At 37.2% G+C, this 17,360-nt stretch overlaps 1 long non-coding RNA gene across 1 annotated transcript in view; it reads left to right on the top strand.

Annotated features, from left to right (window-relative positions):
• The first annotated feature begins 369 nt into the window (after positions 1-369).
• LOC143222474 (uncharacterized) overlaps positions 370-17,360 on the top strand; it is a 75,808-nt gene continuing 58,817 nt past the window's right edge. Inside the window, exon 1 of the long non-coding RNA XR_013012263.1 lies at positions 370-898. This is a non-coding gene — a long non-coding RNA (uncharacterized LOC143222474). The remainder of the gene's footprint in view (positions 899-17,360) is intronic.

The raw sequence follows: 17,360 nt of genomic DNA, 5'->3' as shown, positions 1-17,360 counted from the left end.
GGCAGAGCACAGACAACCCATTGTGTAGCTTTGTGCTTAATTCAAAACAACAACAATCTTTCTAATAAAACGTTTATTTTAAGAAAAAAAGTGAAAGTGGTGAATTTTTTGCAACGATGTGTAATTTCTCGTACTGAAAAATACAAGCTATAATTATGAAATTACCCACCCACTTAGATTCTCACTTTGAATCAAACAAACTTTCAAGATGTCTTAAAAAGGTATACTGTATAAAAAATATCTGGGTGAGACATTGTCCATATTCCAGTTGTAACAGTTGGACTTTCTCACACTATATAAGAAAAAGCTGAGCTCGTAAAGTGACATGCCAAAAGAAAACTGGACAGAAAGCGCCGATAAGAGCGGAATGAGACAGTCTGGAAACGACTGTAGTAATGAGGCAGATGAAGCTGTCTGTGTCTTTGGAGTGAGCTAACGTTTCTGGTTGTGCGGTTCATATAACGTCGACAGTGAAAACAGATCCTTGAAACATGACCATTTCGCTAGAGAAAAATATCTGCGGAAAATCTGACTGAGTTTTTCTCTTTCGAACCATTTGCTTTATTCATGATCAAGAACTGCGTGTCGGTGTGACTGCTTATATCCGTATCTCAGTGCGGCCCTGAGCACTAAGCGAGTGTGTGAACCCTAATATTTTGAGTGAAGGGGGTTTGGTTAGAGACACGTTTGAACAGAGAACTATCAACACGTTGAAAAATACAGAACGATATTCGTCATACACACGCGGAAACAGTGCGTGGTTAGTCCTAAGAAGTTAGCCTGTATCTCAAGAATCATACACGTGGTAAAATGGGATGTAATACTAGTAAAGACATTCAAGTTGAGGGAAAGAAGGAAGAGAGAAGAGACGATAAAGGTCGTGTAGAAACAAAACAAGGTAAGGTGACCGTTTGAACCGGTACTAACTTAGGTTAACTTTGTATAGTATAGTATAGCTGCATGTTGTTCCGAGGATGTATTGATGTCAAAGTCGTTTTATTTAGTTCACAGTAAACGTAAGTTCTTGTATGCAAAGATGAAAATGAACCACACATAACGCAGAACTTAGAAAAGAAATTTTAAGTTGTGCAAAATATCAGACATAAAACTTTATTAATATAAAAAAACTGTTTTATGGCTAATCAGTTCTGTAGACATTAATTCATGATTAAAGAATTATAAACACACGTAAAAAATGTTTTAAGCCTTGAAGACTTCTAAAGAATTTACTGTTAAGACTAACATGAAGTTTTAAGAGTATGGTAAACATAATATACTGTTTTTGTTTTAACATTAGAATTTTTTTTTTGTATAGCAAATACATTTAACACGTTAAGTTTAAATCATGATAAGTATAAACGATTTTTTTTTTAATTTATCGGACTTAATATAATTTTTAAAGAAGTAGGCTTCGCTAATCTATCATTCGTGCAAATTTAACACATTTTAATCAAGAGCATATTATGGAATTAATCGTAAAGTGTTTTTTTTTTTTAATTTCGCGCAAAGCTACACGAGGGCTGTCTGCGCTAGCCGTCCCTAATTTAGCAGTGTAAGACTAGAGGGAAGACAGCTAGTCATCACCACCCACCGCCAACTCTTGTGCTACTCTTTTACCAACGAATAGCGTGAGTGACCATCACATTATAACGCCCCCACGGCTGAAAGGGCGAGCGTGTTTGATGCGACAGGGATTCGAACCCGCGACCCTCGGATTACGAGTCGAACGCCTTAACCCACCTGGCCATCCCGGGCCTAATAGCAGAGTAATTAAATTAACTTTCTTTATATAAAAGAAAACGAAATACAGTTTGGGATATTTTGTAATCGACGTTTCAGTTAACGTCTTTTTTCGAAAATGATTGAATATCAAAGTTTGCAAGTTAAATTTAAATGACGGTAACCGAAAATATTGTTGAACTACAACAATACAATAGAACGGTGTATTGTATAAACAATGTTGTTAAGTGTGTGAGCACTGCGCTTGTGTTACGTTATGAAGAATGTTCTTGAGTGTCTGAGCACTGCGCTTGTAAGTGGTCTGATAATTGTGTACACGTCACTGTATAAACAATGTTTTAAAGAGGCTGAATATTGTGTACACGTCACTACATATACAACGTTCCTCAAGTGTTTGAATACGTTTTACGTCTTACTTTATAAACAATGTTCTAAAGTTTCTGAACACTGTGTACACGTCAATTTATAATCAATATTCTAAACTGTGAAGAGTTTTACTAAGCCTAAGTCATGGGTCTTATCAAAGCACTTTTTTTTTATACCTGAACTGATGTTAAAATTGAAAGTTGAGATAATGTGTATTATGTATATCCTTATGGCTTTTTCATGACGTGTGTATTCAACCAATATTGTATAATCACTTGACAGAGACGAGCAGTTGTTAGAAGGTTCGTCCACGAAGGGATAACCCATAAAAAAGTTTTCGTCAGCTGTTATCATACGTTAAAATTTTGAGTGTTAAATTTACGAAATGTTTTAATAATGTAATTATACGGATAGCCATTTAACGATAAAGCTTTTAAAGGTTCAACCTGGCTTGTATCGTATAATCTGTGGTGTTAAAGGTATTTCCAATTCTTTTAAACTAACTGATAAAGGGATTTCATTTAGTAACTGGTGGATGTTGTGAATTTTAATGTATAATTAAGTTTATCAATTTATTTTTATACCTTAGAGCACACAGCTAGTAATTTATTGTTTTCAGTTGTAACCATTGTATCAAGAAAGGTCTTATACAACATCATAATAGCAGATCTTTAAATCAGGGTGCTGATTATTAAATACTTCAAATAACTCCTAAAAAGAAGGTTCAATATACCTAAATATACGTAGATCTGTGCCATCTAGCTGGTTCAAGAGTACTTTCAAAGTTCCATTGAGTGGAGCTGACGGCTTGAAGAAATACTTAAAAAAATAAGTCACGAGAACAGCAATATTGTGGTCCATGACAATACCTTTGGATTCTTAATGTTAATGTTATTGTTAATAAGAGCTTATTAATAAATTGATAATATTAATAGTTAAAGTTCATAATTGAGCTTATACTTTCATCTATTGGAAAGGAAAGACACATTGAAACAGCTTTGAGGATGGTGTTCGAAGTCATTTATAAATCACCTTCGCATAACCTGGTGAGAATTTCATCGGTGCTATTTAGGTTTGACAGAGATTTGCTCAGAAGAGAGTGAAGTAGAAGAAGCTTACAGAGTATTAGAGAAACAGAATCTAATACAAATTTCCTCGAACTATGGGTTATAGAAACATGTCAGGTTCTGGATAAGATGGTTTAAGATTGACTGCGAGTTGCCTGGATATGGTAGCTTTACTTTTAGAGTACTTCATAATGTCCACCCCCGCTAGTACAACGGTATGTCTGTGGATTTACAACGCTTAAAATCAGGGGTTCGATTCCCTTCGGTGGGCTCAGCAGATAATGTCCATCCCCGCTAGTACAACGGTATGTCTACGGATTTACAACGCTAACATCAGCGGTTCGATTCCCTTCGGTGGGCTCAGCAGATAATGTCCACCCCCGCTAGTACAACGGTACGTCTACGGATTTACAACGCTAACATCAGGGGTTCGATTACCTTCGGTGGGCTCAGCAGATAATGTCCACCCCCGCTAGTACAACGGTATGTCAACGGATTTACAACGCTAACATCAGGGGTTCGATTCCCTTCGGTGGGCTCAGCAGATAGCCCGATGTTGCTTTGCTATAAGAAAACACACACATAATGCTTTTTTTTTTAACAGATCTTTTGTTCGATTTGTATTTAGTAGTTCATAAATAGACAATAAATGAAAAATGGCGTAAGCCAAAACGTCAAGCAGAATAGAAAAGCAATCGTTTGCTGTCTCAGTTGGATAAGTTAACGCTGAATTTTTTAGAAAATAATAGACTATAATTTACAATTCATCTGAACCACAGTTAAAATTCAACTAAGCTAGAGGTATTTAATACTTAGGTTTAAAGTTAACTTAAGTATATTATTTACCTCAAAGCAATTCCATATTATTAAACTGGTAGTGTTGATATTTTATATTTTCGATAAAATTCTTCCATAATATACTCGTATACGACATTTTCAAAAGCTTTGACTATGAGGGTGTAGACATAAGCGTGACCCAGTGATTAACGTGTCGGGCTGTGGAGCTGCGGGTCCACTGTTGTTAACTAACATAGTGAAATTAATAGAGAACAACTGGAATAATTTTAGTTTATTCAAAGTAGTTCAGTGTCTTCAACTTCAACGATACTTTGTGTGACAGGTGGGCTAAACGACCAGGTCAGATTATTATGACTATATGGGGTTATTATGGGGTGGTCAAAAACGTAAGTTTAAAGTTGTTTCATTGAGAACACAGCTTAATTTCATTGTCTTCGTAATATTTTACTAAGTACGAAACATATGATAACTGTATTAACTGCATGGTAACGTTTCACCCACCCTGTATAATGAAGCTTTGTCTGTTGATTGGTAGTGTGTGTATCACTAAGTTCTAATTGTTAACTAAAGACAACCAATCACAAGTTATTGTTATTACTCATTTTTTTTAAACGAGTAGCGCAAATATTTATTATTTTTATCATGTAAAAGTGCTGGATTTGTTTAGGAATATATCGCGAACTCGAACATTAAATTTTACAGTTCACAGCCTGGCACGCAAATCACTAGATCCATATCTAGCTGTAAGATAATGTAGCCTATGAGTGCACAGTTAAAAATCTATCTATTCTATTCTGTCTACCTAAGCCTAAAATCATTCCTTCGTTTTAGAAAATGTATCATTGGTAGCCTAAAGTTACATTTTACAATTCACTGCTTAGAAAATTAACTATAAGGTCATATCCAGTCACAAGATAATGTAGCTTATGAATGAACAGTTAAAAATCTATTTATTCTATTTTGTCTACCTAAGCCTAAAATCATTCATTCGTTTCAGAAAATGCGACCTTGGTAACTTAAGATTTTTATAAAACCTTCAATAACTGCTGATATATTTTTACTTAAATATGTTGTTATTCATTTTATATCAGAATCTTCCTTTTACCTCATGTCAAGTGATTATATTTTTACTTTATAGGCAAATAATATGTTTGTTTGTTTTTAATTTCGCACAAAGCTACTTGAGAGCTATCTGTGCTAGTCGTCCCTAATTTAGCAGTGTAAGACTAGAGGGAAGGCAGATAGTCATCACCACCCACCGCCAATTCTTGGGCTACTTTTTTACAAACGAATAGTAGGATTAACCGTCATGTTATAACGCCCTCACGGCTGAAAAGGCGAGCATGTTTGGTGCGAACGGGATTCGAACCCGCGACCCTTAGATTACGAGTCGGGTCTTGCGCAAATAAACTTTAGTATTATTATACCTATTACATGGTCTTAAAAGCTTAATATAACGCACGTGGACGTTTGAAAGGAATTACTTTGGTTATATGATGTTTTGTTGTTAAGTACAAAGTTCGGGTTCGAGTCCCCATTTCACAAAATACGCTCACCTTTTCACCCGTGGGAGCGTTATAATGTTACGACCAATCCCACTATTCTTTGGTAAAAGCGTAGCCCAAGAGTTGGCGGTGGGTGGTGATGACTAGCTGCCTTTCTTTTACTCTTTCACTGCTAAATTAAGAACAGCTAGCGCAAATAGCCCTCGTGTAAACTTGTACAAATATAATTATTATTACCGTTATTTGCCCTTATCATCTATAATTCATGGATCGTTAAAAAGAATTTGAACAACTCATTTCAGTAAGAAATGTTTATTAGTTTTGTTTTAGTTATCGTCTCTGCAGCTTAAAAATAATAAAAAAACTATACTTCGTTTCCTATTCGTTCTTTACAAGGATAAATAGCTACGCCAGTGATTTAATCTAACGGAATCTCAACTCGTGTGTAATAGAATACTCAATTTTGTGATATATATCTCTCGACTTCTCGTGAACTCTCAAGCACTGTTTTACGAGTACTATAATCCCCGTCACACCTAACATGTTCGCCTTTTTAGACGTGGAGGCGATATAATGTTACGGTCAATTCCATTATTCGTTGGTAAAAGAGTAGCCCAAGAGTTGGCGGTGGGTGGTGATGACTAGCTACCTTCTCTCTAGTCTTACATTGCTAAAGTAGGGACGGTTAGCACAGATAGCTCTCGTGTAGCTTTGCAAGAAACTTAAAACAAACCAAACAAATAATCCCACCAATATTAAGTTTTAGGGCGTTTCGTTAAGTTAATATGTGATAGTGTAGTCAGTTGACAGCAAATAAAAGGATCATAATTTAGATCAGTGCATTGAATAATTATGTATGCATATACGTTTATTTAAGTATTTCTTTTAAGTGTTAAAATTATCCTGTTTCTTTTCCGACCTCCTAAGATTGGAAGCGTACCAAAATCAGCAATCTTTCAAGTTCCTAAAAAACATTGTAAAGAACAATTTGGAAAGAAAGAGACAAGAGACCTAAACGACGAACAATTTCTTAGTCACATTCTAGTACTAAATAAATATATAATGGTGAGAATTATTTCCTTCAGCCACTGTTGTGCTAACATTAAATATCATGGTGGACCGTGCAGCTGTGTCATCTCGAATGACTCTCGGAATGCAAACTGCAGCCGGCAAAGCATACTTTTATTTATTTTTTTATCTAAGACTTCCTGCAGTTGCATTTTTAAAAGCCACTAACAGTACTATACTGTTTTTCTTAAAGTACACTTAATTACGTGAATATCAAACAACAGACATAAATTGTTGTGTTAGCTTTCTATCCTTTCCCTATCACTGTGATCCACATATTAAATAATTAACCAGAGTCTTTCATATTTTATCACTAACATGTAAACTAAATAATGAACATATATGTAATTTGATGCATAAATAGTTTCGCAAAATTTGGTTAAATCTGTCATAAGAATGTCATTGGTAACTTTATTGTCAGAAGTTGTTTCATAACATAGTTTTCTAACAGTTATTTTACTTATGAAACAACACCAGAGAAGATATTTAGTTCAATTGAAATACAAGATTAACTAATTTTTCTGTTAGGTTATTATGCTTATTTGTAGCTTTGGGCATAATTCAAAAATAAACCGTCCAGCATTTTCAATGCTCACAGTTTTGCAGTTGGTCTGGATTGATCCAGTAGTTACTGTTGGGTTGTATATATGAAGTTTTATGTTATAAAACTGAGTTTTCAGTGCGTGAAACAAATGACAGTCTTATTATTCTCTGTAAAAAAGTGAATGTGCTGCACGAATGACAGCCTTATTATTCTCTGTAAAATGTGAATGTGCTGCACGAATGATAGCCTTATTATTCTCTGTAAAATGTGAATGTGTTATACGAATGACAGCCTTATTATTCTCTGTAAAATGTGAATGTGTTATACGAATGACAGCCTTATTATTCTCTGTAAAAAGTGAATGTGCAACACCAATGACGGTGAAATCATTTCGTGTGTAAGGAGGAGCAGAAAAGCTGGAAGTATCGGTAGATTTGTTTTATCTAGTCTAAATATTCAAACTTATGAACGTCTAATGCAAATTGTAGATATGCGTGAAATTCAAGAAAACAAAATCGTTTCCTGTGTTCTTATATGTTAAACGTTTATTCGTAAAACTTACGTATTTCAATGGTAGACACAAAACCTGCATTTCACCGAAAACAGAAGTGTTATTTTCACAGATTCGTGCCAAGAAGACAGACGTCTAAGTCAGGCTTTCTTTGTTCAGCGTCTTGTTCTGATAAATAACACCAGGTGGTTAGTAATATAAGGGTATCGGGTTCGAATCCTTGTAGACTGAACATGCTTGTCCTTTCAGCCGTTGGGGCGTTACAATTTGACTTTCTGTCCCACTTTTCGTTGTCAAAAGAGTGGCCGAAGAATTGGTTGTGGATAGTGATGACTAGTTGTATTCTGTCCACCACGGGTATCGAAACCCTGTTTCTAGATGTATATGTTGCAAACAGAAATCTTCATGGTGAGATATTTGCGTTATTTTAACGAGACATTTAGCGTTATAAGTCCTCATACTTGTCACCGAAGTAATCGAGATAAGAAATATAATTTTAAAAATATATGTAAAATAAAAAAGAATATATTAATTTGTTTGTTTGGGCAAAATGAAGACCTATTAATATGATCCACAACCTGCATGGCAAATATTTTGAGTAACTTGTGCCATGACGTTTGTTTAATTGTTTGATATTATATGGTAATGGCCGTTCTAGTCAGCAATATTATTAAAACAAAACATGAAAGTCAGACATGGGAGCCCCCTTATGGCTCAGCGGTATGTCTGCGGACTTATAACGCTAAAAACCGGGTTTCGATATCCGTGGTGGGCAGAGCACAGATATCCCATTGTGTAGCTTTGTGCTTAATTAACAACAACAACATTCAGACATGAATTCCGGTATCAAAACCCGGTTTTTAGCGATGTAAGTCCGCAAACATACCGCTGAGCCACTGGGGGGCATAAAGACATGAGAAATAAAAATGATAAATCACCAGGTATTCTCGTAAAGTAGAAGTCATAAATCACCATCCTATTTAATAACATTCGTGCGTGTCTTACAAGAAAAATACATGATTTAATGGAATTATGTTTAATAAATAGAGAAATAATTCAAATGTATAATTAAATACTGTCAGTATGAGAATTTCTGTGATTACTTTCTGTTCTAATAAACAAACAGAACATTTATAAAGATTATAATATAACTGCAGTAATTTAAACGCTAGCATTGGTAACCTCAAAAAAGTAACTGCAGATTACTCTGCTACTAATGTATGACTTTCGTGTACGTTTCGCTCCAAGTAATGTTGCCCGGGCACTAAGCGACTGAATAATTCAGAAAACCATTATGAAACGAAATTATTATTATTATTCATAATGTTAGTTACGAGGCGCTGCAAGTGGCGTCTATCTGGTTGTTAGCCAATTGGCACTTTCTATTCGTGGCGTTTTCATGGTTCACGAGTAAGAAAGGACTTATGAAAGATTTGTATATTTGTTTTTGAATTTCGCACAAAGCTACTCAAAGGCTATCTGTGCTAGCCGTCCCTAATTTAGCAGTGTAAGACTAGAGGAAAGGCAGATAGTCATCAACACCCACCGCCAACTCTTGGGCTACTCTTTTACTAACGAATAGTGGGATTGACCTTCACATTATAACGCCCCCACGGCTGAAAGGGCGAGCATGTTTGGTGCGACCGGAATGCGAACCCGCGACCCTCAGATTACGAGTCGCACGCCTTAACACGCTTGGCCATGCCAGGCCCTTAGGAAAGAAACAGACATAAAAATATAATAAAATGGTACTCATTTGCATTGAATTTTCCATTAAAAGTTCACGATAAACAATATCCAAGTGATATCAGCTTGTCTCTTCACTTCCAGGCCCAGCATGGCCAAGTGGTTAAGGCACTCGTCTAGTAATCTGACGGTCGCTATTTCGAATTCTTCTCATACTAAACATGTTCGCCCTTTCATTTTTGGGGGTATTATATCTCACGGTCAATCCCATTATTTACTGGTTAAAGAGTAGACCAATAGATGGCGGTGAGAGATGGTGACTTACTGTTCTCCTTCTAGTCTTACACTGTAAAATTAGGGACGGCTAGCGCAGATAGCCCTCGAGTAGCTTTGCGCGAAATTTAAAAACAAACAAACAAACTCTTAGAAGTCTAGTTCATTCTTCTTTAAATGTGTTTTACAACATTCAACATGCAAAACAAACAAACAAACTAGTTTTCCACCACACGTAACTCTTTCTATGAAAAGCTAAAGAGACTTTATCGAAGTCTTTATCCATAACAAATAACTTAACTTAGAAATAAACCACTGAATTTTCTATTGAAACGTGTGAAACGGATAGAAAAGAAACCAAACAATATATACTCTTCAAAAAAAGTAATGAAAAGGGATATTTTATTTATTTTAAAGAGAAATATATGTAATAACGTTACAAGCTCAGAGTATGTGATGTTGCACGTGCTAAGGCACTGATTGTCAGACCAAAATGACAATAAAAGTTGTGCACTTTGAAAACGGAGGAAAACATCGGATTTTTCGCCAAAACGCATTCGTGTCCAATAAATTTGTTTGAGAGATCTGCATGTTCTGCACGCGCAACATGTGCAAAATCCCTATAAAAGTGACGGGTTCTCGGTTTCCATAGCTCAGTGTTAAGCCACCGATACGCAATACAGTTACGCCAATACTGACAGAAGCACAACGCAACAACGCCATTGGTCGCTTGGAAGCAGGCGAATCTCGATCAGATGTTGCCAGAGCTGTGAATGTCCACCCAAGCACCATCACAAGGCTATGGAATCGTCACCAACAACATGGATCAACTCGTGACCGTCCACGATCTGGCAGATCTCCTACATCCGGTTACTTCACCTTCGGGATAGGACCACCACTGCAACGTCTACTGCCTCAACCATACCAGGGCTGCGTAGGATTTCTGATCAGACCGTACGCAACCGTCTACGAGATGCAGGAATCCGATCTCGATGTCCAGTCAGAGGCGTCATCCTCACCCAGCAACATCGTCAAGCACGGCTGCAGTGGACTCGGGCACATCGGGTATGGCCTCATCGACGATGGAGGCATGTTTGGTTCAGCGATGAATCACCTTTCATGCTTCGTAGGCAGGATGGAAGAACCCGTGTTTACCGTCGCTGAGGTGAACGTTTTGCAGCAAACTGTGTGCAGGATGTTGACAGATTTGGTGGTGGCAGCGTCATGATGTGGGCTGCCATCGCCTACAATGCTAGAACAGACCTTTTGCACATTCGATGGAATCTTACGGCTCAACGATACGTCGACGAGATTCTTAGGCCCCATGTGCAACCCATCATGGTGAACGTCAACGACATTTTTCAACATGACAACGCCCGTCCTCACACAGCCCGACTCACCACTGTCTTCTTGAGACACCACAACATCAACGTTCCTCCCTGGCCCTCCAGATCACCAGATTTAAACCAAATCGAACATCTTTGGGACGAGTTGGACCGACGTCTGCGACGGCGACAACCTCAACCGCAGACTCTACCTCAGCTTGCAGCAGCTTTGCAGGCTGAGTGGACAGCCATTTCACAGGATGTGATTCGTTATCTCATCGCTTTCATGGGCCGGAGATGCCAAGCAGTTATTGATGCTCACGGGGGGCATACTCGTTATTGACGTTGAGTGACGTTAAACTTCAACTAGTGAGCGTGGACTTCGCCTTTGCAGACTTTGGATGTTCATCAGTGAATGTGCAAAGTTTCACACATGTCATAGAGAACTACCTGGAATAAACTTGTTAACAATTTGTCTCAAATTTTGCCTTTCTTTTCTTGAAGAGTATATAATATAATACAGTTAAAGATTTTGCTTCTTTCAAATTCTCCACTATGAGATGGCGGTAAGTTTGTGGTTCTACAATCCTAAAATGCAACGTTCGATAATCCGCAATAGACATTTTTTGTGTGTTTATGAATTTTGCGAAGAGCTACACGAGGGCTATCTGCGCTAGCCGTCCTCAATTTTGCAGTTTAAGACTAGAAGGAAGGCAGCTAGTTGTCACCACCCACCGCCAACTCTTGGGCTACTCTTTCACCAACGAACAGTGGAATTGATCATAACGTTATATCGCTCCCACGGCTGAAAGATTACCAGTGCTTTAACCCACCTGGCCATGCCGGGCCCGCAATGTACATAACAGGGAGAAAGACCAATGTGGCTTTGCTATAAAACAAACGAAGCTTCATTCATTCTTATTACGTTTCTATTAATTAATAAATATCGTAAAGTGTGGTACATTGGTTGTGCAATACGTAAATATCTTAGTTCAATGCTATTGCATTGGACATTCTTGAAATAAACAACAGAGTTGTTACCATCTAGTGTCAACAAGGAAAACTTCATTATCATCTTAAATATTATTCCCTCCTCTGCATCACTGTGTATTTAGAATACGAATTTAGTGTTTTATGTGATTAATTAAATGACGGTATTTGGCTGAAGAAGTGTCTTGCGGCCAAAGTTGAAAAGTCGTATGTCAAATTAGGTAGTAAATATAACTCAAAGAACAGCTCTTCATATAAGCGTTATAGTGGCTCTTAGAGTACAACCTTATGGGTTTATACAGTATTCAAAAATCGGCGGCCATTTTACTTTTCATTATATTCTTCCATATAGAGTACTTCAATATTCTCTGAAATATACCAGAGGTTTTTATGTCCTCCCTCCAGATTAAGTGTACGTTGTTCTATATAAAAATTAAGATTTCCTTTATTTCCTGTAGGGCCCAGGATGGCCAGGTGGGTTAAGGCGTTAGACTCGTAATCCGAGGATCTCGGGTTCGTATCCCTGTCACACCTTACATACTTGCCTTTTCAGCGTTGGGGGCGTTATAATTTGACGGTCAATCCCAATATTCGTTTGTAAAAGAATAGCCCAAGAGTTGGCGGTGGGTAGTGATGACTGGCTGCCTTCCCTCTAGTCTCAGACTGCTAAATTAGGGACAGCTCGCGCAGATAGCCCTCGAGTAGCTTTGCGCGATATTTAAAACAAACAAACAGATATAGTATTATATATAAAGTTCTTGTCCTGCAGTATTTCAATCGGAAACTTAATTTGTGCATGTTGTGAAAGTTCAATGTACGTTTCTTCCTCTCACAACGGGGATAACATTACCGCGTGCCACAAAAAATAGTTTTGTTTGCCACTCTTGGCACGTTTTCCACAGGTTCCTTAACCTTAGCCTATCTTAAGAATGTCTCTCTAGCTTCATCGACAGCCTGTGCTTATTTCAGAACACTTTCTCTTTCTATAGCAGTTTATTTGATGCTTCACAGCGAGTAGAATGTGGGATACAAAAAGAAAAAACAACATATTTGAATTGCCTTCTTATAATTACCTTTCTCCCCGAAAAACGTTCTTGTTACAGGCTTTTGATTTGTCTCAAATTATTTATCTAAACAACTAGTATAAATGTTTAAAGAAAGACTCTTATGATTTGTGTATACAAATCAAACAAAAGATATGTCTCAAAGTAGCGTCTAAATTATCACACAAAAAGATCAAAGGGTTCTCTGAAGACACTGTAAATATTATAACAAAAAGCTCTCAGTCATAACAAATATTTTTATTCTACCAAAATGCCAGTGTTGAAGTAATAGCTGCCAGTTTTATTATCAGCACAATGATGGTTTTGGTTTTGTAACCACTTTTCAAAACAAAGTCGACTAAGTTATTAGAAATTAACCTTAACTCTTTGTTATTAGAAATCAACCTTAACTCTTTGTTATTAGAAATTAACCTTTGGTCTTTAGCGCTAGAAGACGAGTAGTTCAAAATAAACTATTATAATAAACATGGGTTTAATGGTCTGGCTTGTTAGAAGTAAAAAAGAACAGCCCAAGAGTTGGAAGAGGACATTGTTGATTGGCTACCTTCCCTCTAGTCTATCACAGCCAGCCCTCGTGTAACTTTACACAAAATTCAAACTAATTCTTCATAAACGTATTGATGAAATACACGAGAAGGGCGTTATATATGAAACAAATAATTTATATAGTATACAGATTTAAAATACATAAATAGATTAGGAAAAGCGACACAGCTTTCCAAAACTCTAGCCTGCTTTCCATTCAATTTATGTGTTTTAGGCATCAAGATCATGAAACTCCTAGAAAACATGCTCGCCCTTTCAGCCGTGGGCGCGTTATAATGTGGCAGTCAATCCCACTATTCGTTAATAAAAGAGTAGCCCAAGAGTTGACGGTGGGTGGTGATGAATAGCTGCCTTCCCTCTAGTCTTACGTTGCTAAATTAGAGATGGCAAGCGCAGATAGCCCTCGAGTAGCTTGCGCGAAATTCAGAAACAAACAAACAAACTCTTAGAATTCTAGTTCATTCTTCTTTAAATGTGTTTTACAACATTCAACATGTAAAACATTACTAAACAAAAAATGACTGATATAATCTAATAATTTATGTGCCGAAATATGTATCCATAAATTTGCATTTCGCATCCAATTACTTCAAATTCATGTTGTGCTTTCTCTTAACGTTAAAGAGTTGCAGTTCCTCTATCGCGTCCAATAAGAATTGCCCGGGGGTCAGGTGGATGTTGAGGAACAGATGCCTTTGTTCTGCTTACTTACCTTAAAATTAATGAAGTCTGGCGCAGAAAGCCTTAATAAATGTTAGTGTACAAATAAGAAAAAAAAATCATATACCCCGCTGCGCTCGCATATTTCTTGGTAAGACTCGTGTATATCTTTCATAGAAATATTTCTTGTTGAAATATGTTAGTCACCATTGTTATACTTGAAATTATTGCATCCTTTCAAATGTTGGAAAGTTCGGCATGGCCAGGTAGTTAAGGCGCTCGATTCGTAATCTAGGGATCGAACCCCTGTTTCTGGCGTTATAAATGCGGAGGCTTTCGCTGTCCCAGCGGAGGACATGACTGATTTTGAAATGTTTTGAAAAATGACGAACATGAGAAACTAAACGGAATTCTAAATAACTTGGATTATCTTTGACAGTTACGTAACATTATTGTCGAATTTATTTGGAGATACCAAATATTAATAAATTATTATTAAAAATGTTTACATGGTAACAGTTTTTTTTAGCTCACGCTTACTTCTGTACCTCATCGGCAGGATTGACTGTTTGTTTTGAATTTCGCACAAAGCTACACGAGTTAGCCGTCCCTAATGTTGCAGTGTAAGACTAGAGGAAAGGCAGCTAACCATAACCACCCACCATCAACTCTTGGGCTATTCTTTTACCAACGAATAGTGGGATTGACAGTCACATTACTACCACCCCATGGCTGAAAGGGCGAGCATGTTTGGTGCGACGGGGATTCGAACCCGCGACCCTCTGATTACGAGTCGAAAGCCTTAACCATCTGGCCATGCCAGGCCTAGCAAGACTTACAAAACCAGGTTTCGATATTCGTGGTGAGCAGACAAGATAGCCCGAACTTGATTTTATGATTTCCAGAGTTCTGGGTTATTTTGGAAGGTGGTGTTTTTTTTTTTACGATGATTTATGTATCTGAATAAAAAATTCAGTCTATTAATACCTTCCTAATTTATAATTATTGTTCTTTTATTTCGACAACATTTATTATGTTGATTTTAATTATAACACATGCATGTATATGTTACAAAATATTTCTACTGTTTCTTTCTAGAGAAAGACCTCATACAATACTACATATACACCATAATTACTACTGTTCCACGAGTAAAAAAGAAAACAGCTAATTATTATGGTTATAATTTCAGCCTAAAACATGCACACCAGTTATTGTTTTGATTGAGCGGCAGTTAAGTTTCTATCATAAGATGCAACTCAAATTACTTGCTTTATTGAAGCGTCAAAAGGCTAAACTCGGCGTTACCAAAGAGTGTCCTTAAACATAGCTGTAAATGATTGTTACTTAACTTTGAATAATGAAAACTTCAACTTAATGAAATATTCAACGTAAAATCGGGTTCAAAGTGCTCGATACACGTCAGACCTCAGTAATGGCTGTAGTAAGAGATTGGGCTTTGTACCTAGCATGTTAAATACGACTTTCAAAGTTTCTTTTATTTTTCATGACTTGGTGTTGGCCTGGCATGGCCAAGCGCGTAAGGCGTGCGACTCGTAATCCGACGGGCACGTGTTCGCGCCCGCGTCGCGCCAAACATGCTCGCCCTCCCAGCCGTGGGGGCGTTATAATTTTACGGGCAATCCCACTATTCGTTGGTAAAAGAGTAGCCCAAGAGTTGGCGGTGGGTGGTGATGACTAGCTGCCTTCCCTCTAGTCTTACACTGCTAAATTGGGGACGACAGGCACAGATAGCCCTCGAGTAGCTTTGTGCGAAATTCCAAAACAAACAAACAAACAAGACTTGGTGTTTATTACACCTATTAATCACAATAGGTTTGGAAGTACAACATTAAATGCTTTTATTTATTCCGATGTATAATTAGTACCTAGCTTACAAATAATGTAAAGATGAAATACATCAAAATAGAGTATTTGGGACTGCTTCATTTTTTATTTCTTTGAAGACACTTTGTTTGTAACTATGCACAAGGCTATACAATGGACTATCCATGCTCTGCCTACCACGGGTATCGAAACTCGGTTTCTAGCATTATAAGTCCTCAGACATGCCGCTGTGCAACTCACTGGGAGGGAGACACCGAAGACGAACTCTTTAGCCTTAAATAATGGTTTCATTTTACGTACTGTTAGTGACCGGGACTCAATTGTGGTTCGTTGTCAACTCGTTGTCCAGTAGAATCCCCATTAAAACTCGAATTAATTGAATATTTGTACATTTTTTACTTAAAAGGTTATCTATGATTGGTGGACTAACAATGTTATTAGTCAGGTAGATGTAGACGATTTCTTTTATCTGTGTTTTTCTCATGTGTGATATGTCCTGTTATTCCAGTTTATTGTTTGGTCATATCTGTCATGATGGGCTATTGTTGACAGATCGGTATGTGTGACCGACTCTTGTATATCTTTTATGTTTCTGAATGTATCTGTTGCTGACCCATTTCTTCCTTCAGTGCCTTCTGCTTAGTGCTCTTAATTTTATGTTGTTTACATATCATAAATGTTTACAAAAAGAGTAATTCTTTGACTAAGTCTGTAACTTCATTTTTGCTTATTCTCTGTTGTATTGGCGTGTTTTTCTTCCATCTTCTTCGGTGTTACTAAGTAGTTGAGAATTGACGAAAAAATACAGTTTTTTTTCTTCCCGAATTGAATAAGAAAACTTTGGAATTTCTGGTATTTAGATATTATTTGTTTGTTTTTTGAATTTCGCGCAAAGCTACATGAGGGATATCTGCGCTAGCTGTCCCCAATTTAGCTGTGCTAGACTAGAGGGAAGACAGCTAGTCATCAACACCAGACGCCAACTGTTTTGCCAACGAATAGTGGGATTGACCGTCACATTATAACGCCCCACAGCTGAAACGGCGAGCATGTTTGGTGCGACCGGGATTCGAACCCGCGACCCTCGAATATCGAATCGAACGCCTTAACCCACCTGGCCATGACAGGCCCGTATGTTTGTTTTAATGAAATATTTGATGTATTTAGACGATATAATTAAATTTAGAGGGAGTTTCATTGTGAAAAATCATTTGTCGTATTGACTATTTAATGTTACTTTTCTTTTGATGTATTTCTTTAAAACAAGCGACAACAAAGAGAACAAGCTTTCTCCTTGTTTCTGTGCGTATCAGACGCAAGACAAGTTACAAGAGCTGCCAACAAGTCGCTAAATATGTTTTTTATTGGT

Source organism: Tachypleus tridentatus, chromosome 1 (genome assembly GCF_004210375.1).
Source record: "Tachypleus tridentatus isolate NWPU-2018 chromosome 1, ASM421037v1, whole genome shotgun sequence".
NCBI lineage: Eukaryota > Metazoa > Arthropoda > Merostomata > Xiphosura > Limulidae > Tachypleus > Tachypleus tridentatus.
This window is presented reverse-complemented; position numbering and strand designations above follow the sequence as displayed.